The sequence below is a fragment of the Arachis stenosperma genome, chromosome 9 (genome assembly GCF_014773155.1).
Source record: "Arachis stenosperma cultivar V10309 chromosome 9, arast.V10309.gnm1.PFL2, whole genome shotgun sequence".
NCBI classification, from domain to species: domain Eukaryota; kingdom Viridiplantae; phylum Streptophyta; class Magnoliopsida; order Fabales; family Fabaceae; genus Arachis; species Arachis stenosperma.
Window position 1 is genome coordinate 71,552,322 of NC_080385.1, and position 10,777 is coordinate 71,563,098.

Below are 10,777 nucleotides of genomic sequence, written 5' to 3' on the forward strand. Positions count from 1 at the left end.
TCAGGTATTTTCTGGCTGAAATTGAGGGACTTGAGCAAAAATCTGATTCAGAGACCAAAAAGGACTGCAGATGCTGTTGGATTCTGACCTCCCTGCACTCGAAGTGGATTTTCTGGAGCTACAGAAGCCCAATTGGCGCGCTCTCAACGGCGTTGGAAAGTAGACATCCAGGGCTTTCCAGCAATATATAATAGTCCATACTTTATCCAAGATTTGATGGCCCAAACCCGCGAAGCAATCCGGCCTCAGAAATTCCAGCGTTAAACGCCGGAACAGGATTAAAAGTTGGAGTTAAACGCCCAAACTGGCATGGGAGCTGGCGTTTAACTCCAGAAAACGTCTCTACACGAATTTCCTTGATTGCTCAGCCCAAGCACACACCAAGTGGGCCCGGAAGTGGATTTTTATGTCATTTACTCATCTATGTAATAGTTTTCTATAAGTAGGACCTTTTACTATTGAGTCTCAGAGTCTGGAGACGACATCTGAGTAGCTATCTTTGTTTTATGCTATCTTAGACCTTTGGGAGGCTGGCCATTCGGCCATGCCTAACCTTGTTCTTATGTATTTTCAACGGTGGAGTTTCTACACACCATAGATTAAGGGTGTGGAGCTCTGCTGTACCTCGAGTATTAATGCAATTACTATTGTTCTTCCATTCAACTCCGCTTGTTCTTTATCTAAGATATCACTTGTTCTTCAACCTATGAACAAGATGACTGACAACCATTCTTGTTCTACAAGCATTCAAGGCTTTAGTGAATATCTCTTGGATTTCTGATTGCATGATGCATGGTTGATCGCCTGACAACCGAGTGCTCGTCTGACAAACGAGCCAGCCATTCCATGAGATCAGAGTCTTCGTGGTATAGGCAAGAACTGATGGCGGCATTCAAGAGAATCCGGAAGGTCCAACCTTGTCTGTGGTGTTCTGAGTAGGATTCAATGACTGAATGACTGTGACGTGCTTCAAACCTGTAACCTACTGGGCGTTAGTGACAGACGCAAAAGAGTGATTCTATTCCGGTAGGGGAGGGAACCAAACCGGTGATTGGCGGCACTGTGACAGAGTGCTCTGCATTAGCTTTCACTGCGCGGATGGGAGGTAGCTGCTGACAACAGTGAGACCCTACACAAGTTTGCCATGGAAAGGAGTAAGAAGGATTGGATGAAGACTGTAGGAAAGCAGAGAGACGGAAGGGAAGGCATCTTCATACACTTGTCTGAAGCTCATACACCAATGATATACATAAGTATCTCTATCTTTACCTTTTCTGCTATTTTCGTTATCATCATCATATACATTTGAGTCTGCCTGACTAAGATTTACAAGATGACCATAGCTTGCTTCAATACTAACAATCTCCGTGGGATCGACCCTTACTCACGTAAGGTTTTATTACTTGGACGACCCAGTACACTTGCTGGTTAGTTGTGCGAAGTTGTGTAATGCCATGGTATTAGGCGCACCAAGTTCTTGGAGCCATTACCGGGGATTATTTGAGTTGTGAAAAAGTATTGTTCACAATTTCGCCGACCAAGTTTTTGGCGCCGTTGCCGGGGATTGTTCATGTTTTGAGCAAGCTTGTGGTAACATCAGATGCCAAGATCCGGCAACAACATCAAGTTCTTGGTGTTATTGCCCGGGATTGTTTAGGCTGGACAACTGACGGTTCATCTTGTTGCTTAGATTAGGTATTTTTTTTCGAAATTCTTGAAGGTGAATTCTAGAGTTTCATGATGATTTGTTGAAATCTGGCTGGCTGAGAAGCCATGTCTAATCTGATTGGACCGAGGTTTCAACTTATCACCACAAGAGCTTGTTGATTTCGTATCAATCTTGCTCTTGGAGCAGTGATTTGCTAAGATTTGGCTGACCTTTGGTCATGTCTAGTGTTTTGGACCGAAGCTTTCCTTGGAAGCTTGGCTGGCTGTGAAGCCATGTCTAATTCCTGGACCGGAGTCTTAGACTAGCATTGCACCGATTCCTGGAATTCTCATTAAGAATTTTGATGCCTTTTTTCCACTTAATTTTCGAAAAACACAAAAAAAAATTTATAAAACCATAAAAAGACCAAAAAGATTTTATGTTTCTTGTTTGAGTCTAGAGTCTCATCTTAAGTTTAGTGTCAAATGCATGTTTTTGTTATAATTTTCGAATTCATGCATATATTTCTTGTTTTGATCTTTGAATTCTATTGACTTGAAGTATTTTGTGTGTCTCATATGCATTCTCATATTGTTAGTGTCAGTAGTGCACAAACTGCTAAGTTTGGTGTCTTGCATGCATTGTTATTTGATTCTTGTTGCATTTTGATTAATAGAAAAATCCAAAAAATATTTTTAATTTGAGTCTTTTCAAGTCAATGATACAAGGAATTGAAGATTCAGAACCAACTGCAGAGGAATTATACAGAAAAAGCTGAGCATTCAAAAATGCCCAGTGAAGAAGGCAGACTGGCGTTTAAACGCCAGCCAGGGCACCTGGTTGGGCGTTTAACGCCCAAAAGGGGTGCATTTTGGGCGTTAAACGCCAGAATGTATACCATTCTGGGCGTTTAACGCCAGGATGGTGCCAGGGGGAAGATTTTGTTTTCAAAATCAATTTTTCTTAGTTTTTCAAATCAAATCTTTTTCAAATCAAATCTTTTCAATCAAATGTTTTCAAATTCAATTTCTTTCCTTTTAAAAAGATACTTACCAACAATTAATGATTTGATTGAACATCACAAGATTGTTGCCTTTTCTGTTGAGAGAGGTTTAAATGTTTCAATCATATCTTTTCTTGTTAGGCAAGTCATCAATTTTCAAAATCATATCTTTTCAAATTGTTTTCAAATCATATCTTTTAAAAATGTTTTCAAATCATATCTTCTCAATCACATTTTTTTTTAAACCCATAACTTTTCAATTAAATCTTTTTAACCACATCTTTTTCAAAATAGTTCTCAATCAAATCTTTTTAATTTCTAATTTCAAAATCTTTTTCAAAAATCACTTTATCTCTTTTCCACTTTGATTTTCGAAAATCAATTAACATTTTTCAAAATGTTTTCAAATTTTTTTAATTGAATTTTCGAAAATTCTCTTCCCTCCTTCCCACATCCTTCTATTTATGGAGTACTACTCCTTCTAAATGCACAATTCGAATTTTATCTATTAAAATTCGAATTCTCCTTCTCCTTCTTCTTACTATTTCTCTTTTCCTCTGACATTTCAAGGAATCTCTATACTGTGACATAGAGGATTCCACATTCTCTTCTTCTTTTTCTATTTCTTATGAGCAGAAGCAGAGACAAAGGCATTCTTGTTGAAACTGATCCTGAACCTGAAAGGACCTTGAAGAGAAAGCTAAGAGAAGCCAAAGCACAACTCTCTTTAGAGGGCTTGACCGAATTCTTCAAGGGAGAAGACATGGCAGCCGAAAACAACAACAATGCCAACAATGCAAGGAAGGTGCTTGGTGACTTTACTGCACCTACTCCTGATTTCTATGGGAGAAGCATCTCAATCCCTGCCATTGGAGCAAACAACTTTGAGCTTAAGCCTCAATTAGTTTCTCTAATGCAACAGAATTGCAAGTTTCATGGACTTCCAATGGAAGATCCTCATCAGTTTTTAGCTGAGTTCTTGCAAATCTGTGACACAGTCAAGACTAATGGGGTTAACCCTGAGGTCTATAGGCTGATGCTATTCCCTTTTGCTGTGAGAGACAGAGCTAGAATATGGTTGGACTCTCAACCTAAAGAAAGCCTGGACTCTTGGGAAAAGCTAGTCAATGCCTTCTTGGCAAAGTTCTTTCCTCCACAAAGATGGAGTAAGCTTAGAGTGGAAGTCCAAACCTTCAGACAGAAGGATGGAGAATCCCTCTATGAAGCTTGGGAAAGATACAAACAATTAATCAGAAGATGTCCATCTGACATGCTTTCTGAATGGAGCATCATAGGTATTTTCTATGATGGTCTCTCTGAACTATCCAAGATGTCTTTGGATAGCTCTGCAGGAGGATCTCTTCATTTGAAGAAGACGCCTGCAGAAGCTCAAGAACTGATTGAAATGGTTGCAAATAACCAATTCATGTACACTTCTGAGAGGAATCCTGTGAACAATGGGACTGGTCAGAAGAAAGGAGTTCTTGAGATTGATGCTCTGAATGCCATATTGGCTCAGAACAAATATTGACTCAACAAGTCAATTTGATTTCTCAAAGTCTGTCTGGAATGCAAAATGCACCAAACAGTACTAAGGATGCTTCATCTGAGGAAGAAGCCTATGATCCTGAGAACCCTTCCATGGAAGAGGTAAATTACCTAGGAGAACCCTATGGTAACACTTATAATTCTTCATGGAGAAATCACCCAAATCTCTCATGGAAGAATCAAGAGAGACCTCAACAAGGTTTCAATAATAATGGTGGAAGAAACAGGCTTAGCAATAGCAAGCCTTTTCCATCATCTTCTCAGCAACAGACAGAGAGTTCTAAGCAGAATAATTCTGACTTAGCAACCATGGTCTCTGATCTAATAAAGACCACTCAAAGTTTCATGAATGAAACAAGATCCTCCATTAGAAACTTGGAAGGACACGTGGGTCAGCTGAGCAAGAAAATTACTGAACTTCCTCCAAGCACTCTCCCAAGTAACACTGAAGAAAATCCAAAAGGAGAGTGCAAAGCCATCAATATGGCCGAATTCTGGGAGGAAGAAGAGGCAGTGAACGCCACTAAGGAAGACCTCAATGGGCGTGCACTGGCCTCCAGTGAGTTCCCCAATGAGGAACCTTGGGAATCTGAGGCTCAAACTGAGACCATAGAGATTCCCTTGGACTTACTACTGCCTTTCATGAGCTCTGATGAGTATTCTTCCTCTGAAGAGGATGAGTATGTCACTGAAGAGCAAGTTGCTAAATACCTTGGAGCAATCATGGAGCTAAATGACAAGTTATTTGGAAATGAGACTTGGGAAGATGAACCTCCCTTGCTCACCAAAGAACTGGATAACTTGTCTAGGCAGAAACTGCCTCAAAAGAGGCAGGATCCTGGGAAGTTTTCTATACCTTGTACCATAGGCACCATGACCTTCAAGAAGGCCTTGTGTGACTTAGGGTCAAGTGTAAACCTCATGCCCCTCTCTGTAATGGAGAAATTAGGGATCTTTGAGGTGCAAGCTGCAAAAATCTCCCTAGAGATGGCAGACAACTCAAGAAAACAAGCCTATGGACTTGTAGAGGATGTTCTGGTTAAGGTTGAAGACCATTACATCCCTACTGATTTCATAGTCCTAGAGACTGGGAAGTGCATGGATGAATCCATCATCCTTGGCAGACCATTCCTAGCCACAGCAAAGGCTGTGATTGATGTTGATGGAGGAGAGTTGATCATTCAAGTGAATGAAGAATCCATGGTGTTTAAGGCCCAAGGATATCCCTCTATCATCATGGAGAAGAAGCATGAAGAGCTTCTCTCAAAACAGAGCCAAACAGAGCCCCCACAGTCAAACTCTAAGTTTGGTGTTGGGAGGCCACAATCAAACTCTAAGTTTGGTGTTGAAACCCCACATTCAAACTCTAAGTTTGGTGTTGGGAGGTTTCAACAAGGTTCTGAGCATTTCTGAGGCTCCATGAGAGACCTCTGTCAAGCTAGTGACAGTAAAGAAGCGCTTGTTGGGAGGCAACCCAATGTTTTATAATTAATTATTTTCTTTTGTTATTTTATCTTTTTTGTAGGTTGATGATCATAAGAAGTCATAAAAATAATGAAAAAAGCAAAAACAGAATGAAAAACAGGAAGAAAAACAGCACACCCTGGAGGAAGATGCTGCTGGCGTTCAAACGCCAGTCAGCCTAGCAGATGGGCGTTTAACGCCCAGTCTGGCACCTTTCTGGGCGTTTAACGCCAGAAAGGGGCACCAAACTGGCGTTAAACGCCAGTAAAGGTATAAAACCTGGCGTTAAACGCCAGGAATGGGCATCAGCCCGGCGTTTAACGCCAGAATTGGCCCAAAACGTGGATTTTGGTGCCAATTGGTGCAGGGATGCCTTTTCCTTGACACTACAGGATCTGTGGACCCCACAGGACCCTACTACAGGATCTGTGGACCCCACAGGACCCTACAATCACTCTCTCTTCTTCCCCCATTCACCAATCACCTCAACACCTCTTCCCCAAAAACCCCTCACCTATCAAATCCCATCTTTCTCTTCACCACTCACATCCATCCTTCATAAAACCCCACCAACCTCACACTTCAAATTCAAACCACTTTCCCTCCCAAACCCACCCTCAAATAACCGAACTTTCATCCCCCTCTCTCCTATATAAACCCTCTTTACACCCTTCATTTCCACACAACCTAAACACCACTTCTTCCCCCTTTGGCCGAATACACCTCCATCTCCCTCTTCCTCATTTCTTCTTCTTCTACTCCCTTCTTTCTTCTTTTGCTCGAGGACGAGCAAACATTTTAAGTTTGGTGTGGTAAAAGCGTTGCTTTTTCGTTTTTCCATAACCATTATGGCACCAAAGGCCGGAGAAACCTCTAAAAAGAGGAAAGGGAAGGCAAAGGCTTCCACCTCCGAGTCATGGGAGATGGATAGATTCCTCTCAAAGGTGCATCAAGACCACTTCTATGAAGTTGTGGCCTTGAAAAAGGTGATCCCCGAAGTCCCTTTTTCACTCAAAAGGGTGAATATCCGGAGATCCGCCATGAGATCCGAAGAAGAGGTTGGGAAGTACTTACCAACCCCATTCAACAAGTCGGAATCTTGATGGTTCAAGAGTTCTATGCCAATGCATGGATCACAAAGAACCATGACCAAAGTGTGAACCCGAATCCAAAGAATTATCTCACTATGGTTCGGGGGAAATACTTGGATTTCAGTCCGGAGAGTGTGAGGATGGCGTTCAACTTGCCCATGATGCAAGGAGATGAGCATCCTTACACTAGAAGGGTCAACTTTGATCAAAGGTTGGACCAAGTCCTCACAGTCATATGTGAAGAGGGCGCACAATGGAGGCAAGACTCAAGAGGAAAGCCGGTTCAATTAAGAAGGCATGACCTCAAGCCCGTGGCTAGAGGATGGTTAGAGTTCATACAACGCTCAATCATTCCCACTAGCAACCGGTCCGAAGTGACCATAGACCGGGCCATCATGATCCATAGTATCATGATTGGAGAAGAAATAGAGGTTCATGAGGTTATAGCTCAAGAACTCTATAAAGTGGCGGACAAGACCTCCACTGTGGCAAGGTTAGCCTTTCCTCATCTCATTTGTCACCTCTGTTATTCAGTAGGAGTTGACATAGAGGGAGACACCCCCATTGATGAGGACAAGCCCATCACTAAACAAAGGATGGAGTACACAAGAGAGCCTTCTCACCATGAGATCCCTGAGATACCTCAAGGGATGCACTTTCCTCCACACCACTATTGGGAGCAACTAAACACCTCCCTAGGAGAGTTGAGTTCCAACATGGGACAACTAAGGGTGGAGCATCAAGAACACTCCATCATCCTTCATGAGATTAGAGAAGATCAAAGAATCATGAGGGAGGAACAACAAAGACAAGGAAGAGACATTGAGGAGCTCAAGCACTCCATAGGACCTTCAAAAGCAAGGAAGAGCCGCCATCACTAAGGTGGACCCATTCCTTGATTTCCTTGTTCTTTATCTCTCTGTTTTTCGAATTCTATGCTTTATGTTATCCATGTTTGTGTCTTATGATCATTAGTGTCTTAGTGTCTATGCCTTAAAGTTATGAATGTCCTATGAATCCATCACCTTTCTTGAATAAAAATGTGCTTAATTGAAAAAGGAAGAATTGCATGAATTTTGAATTTTATAATAGTTTAATTATGATGATGTGGTGGCAATATTTTTGTTCTTTGAATGTATGCTTAAACAGTGCATATGTATCTTGAATTTGTGGTTCATGAATGTTGGCTCTTGAAAGAATGATGAAAAAGGAGACATGTTACTGAGGATCTGAAAAATCAATAAAATGATTCTTGAAGCAAGAAAAAGCTATTCAAAAAAAAAAAAAAAATCGAAAAAAGAAAGAAAAAAAGAAAGAAAAAGAAAGAATAAGAGTTGTGATCCAAGGTAAATAAGAGTGTGCTTAAGAACCCTGGACACCTCTAATTGGGGACTTTAGCAAAGCTGAGTCACAATCTGAAAAGGTTCACCCAATTATGTGTCTGTGGCATGTATGTATCCGGTGGTAATACTGGAAGACAGAGTGCTTTGGGCCACAGCCAAGACTCAATAAATAGCTATGTTCAAGAATCATCATACTTCACTAGGAGAATCATTAACACTATCTGGACTCTGAGTTCCTAAAGAAGCCAACCATTCTGGATTTCAAAGGAGAGATTGAGATGCCAAAACTGTTCAGAAGCAAAAAGTTAAAAGCCCCGCTCATCTAATTAATACTGATCTTCACAGATGTTTTTGGAATTCATTGCATATTCTCTTCTTTTTATCTTATTTGATTTTCAGTTGCTTGAGGACAAGCAACAATTTAAGTTTGGTGTTGTGATGAGCGGATAATTTGTATACTTTTTGGCATTGTTTTTAGTATGTTTTTGATATCTTTTAGTTAGATTTTAGTATATTTTTATTAGTTTTTAATTAAAATTCACTTTTCTGGACTTTACTATGAGTTTGTGTGTTTTTCTGTGATTTCAGGTATTTTCTGGCTGAAATTGAGGGACTTGAGCAAAAATCTGATTCAGAGACCAAAAAGGACTGCAGATGCTGTTGGATTCTGACCTCCCTGCACTCGAAGTGGATTTTCTGGAGCTACAGAAGCCCAATTGGCGCGCTCTCAACGGCGTTGGAAAGTAGACATCCAGGGCTTTCCAGCAATATATAATAGTCCATACTTTATCCAAGATTTGATGGCCCAAACCCGCGAAGCAATCCGGCCTCAGAAATTCCAGCGTTAAACGCCGGAACAGGATTAAAAGTTGGAGTTAAACGCCCAAACTGGCATGGGAGCTGGCGTTTAACTCCAGAAAACGTCTCTACACGAATTTCCTTGATTGCTCAGCCCAAGCACACACCAAGTGGGCCCGGAAGTGGATTTTTATGTCATTTACTCATCTATGTAATAGTTTTCTATAAGTAGGACCTTTTACTATTGAGTCTCAGAGTCTGGAGACGACATCTGAGTAGCTATCTTTGTTTTATGCTATCTTAGACCTTTGGGAGGCTGGCCATTCGGCCATGCCTAACCTTTGTTCTTATGTATTTTCAACGGTGGAGTTTCTACACACCATAGATTAAGGGTGTGGAGCTCTGCTGTACCTCGAGTATTAATGCAATTACTATTGTTCTTCCATTCAACTCCGCTTGTTCTTTATCTAAGATATCACTTGTTCTTCAACCTATGAACAAGATGACTGACAACCATTCTTGTTCTACAAGCATTCAAGGCTTTAGTGAATATCTCTTGGATTTCTGATTGCATGATGCATGGTTGATCGCCTGACAACCGAGTGCTCGTCTGACAAACGAGCCAGCCATTCCATGAGATCAGAGTCTTCGTGGTATAGGCAAGAACTGATGGCGGCATTCAAGAGAATCCGGAAGGTCCAACCTTGTCTGTGGTGTTCTGAGTAGGATTCAATGACTGAATGACTGTGACGTGCTTCAAACCTGTAACCTACTGGGCGTTAGTGACAGACGCAAAAGAGTGATTCTATTCCGGTAGGGGAGGGAACCAAACCGGTGATTGGCGGCACTGTGACAGAGTGCTCTGCATTAGCTTTCACTGCGCGGATGGGAGGTAGCTGCTGACAACAGTGAGACCCTACACAAGTTTGCCATGGAAAGGAGTAAGAAGGATTGGATGAAGACTGTAGGAAAGCAGAGAGACGGAAGGGAAGGCATCTTCATACACTTGTCTGAAGCTCATACACCAATGATATACATAAGTATCTCTATCTTTACCTTTTCTGCTATTTTCGTTTATCATCATCATATACATTTGAGTCTGCCTGACTAAGATTTACAAGATGACCATAGCTTGCTTCAATACTAACAATCTCCGTGGGATCGACCCTTACTCACGTAAGGTTTTATTACTTGGACGACCCAGTACACTTGCTGGTTAGTTGTGCGAAGTTGTGTAATGCCATGGTATTAGGCGCACCAAGTTCTTGGAGCCATTACCGGGGATTATTTGAGTTGTGAAAAAGTATTGTTCACAATTTCGCGCACCAGTGCGCGTCAATTGTGCATGCTGGCCGCGCCAATTTTTGTGCCATGCACCAAGAAATGCTGCCCTGCCCTTGTGGAGGGCAGGGCAATGTGCCAATGGTGAAGTCCCACGTTCGAAACTCGGTGGAGGCACATGCTGCTCCTTTTTCCTTGGTTTTCTTGGTACTAAAGTAACGCCTAGTTCCTTGCTTCCTCATGGTGCCGTGTTCGTTTCTTAAGAGATTGAAAGCAAGCCAATTTTTGCTTGTTTTCCTTGTGTTTGAGTGCTACTTCTTTCCTCCTTGCTATTGGGTTCAAAACCCATAAAAAGCACTAGGAAGCAATTTCCTTTGAATTATTTTCCATGAAAGCCCGATATTGCTCTTGAGGAGGGCAGGGCAGAGTTTTTGCTTCCTTTGGTCCTTGGCATCAAATTGTGCTCCGCCCTTATTGTGGGCAGGGCAGTGATGCTTTTCAAGGCTTGGTTCATTATGCTGCTCTCCTGGAGGGCAGTGTACTCTTGTGGAGGGCAGTGTTTTCTTCCTCCTTCTATGTTGCACCATACTTCTCATCTCTT

The 10,777-nt window shown here is 41.7% G+C and overlaps 1 non-coding gene across 1 annotated transcript; it reads right to left on the bottom strand.

The window, feature by feature from the left end:
• Positions 1-3,819: 3,819 nt before the first annotated feature.
• On the bottom strand, positions 3,820-3,923 carry LOC130952852 (small nucleolar RNA R71). Its single transcript, XR_009075028.1, has one exon. It is a non-coding gene; the product is annotated as a small nucleolar RNA R71 (small nucleolar RNA).
• Positions 3,924-10,777: the final 6,854 nt, after the last annotated feature.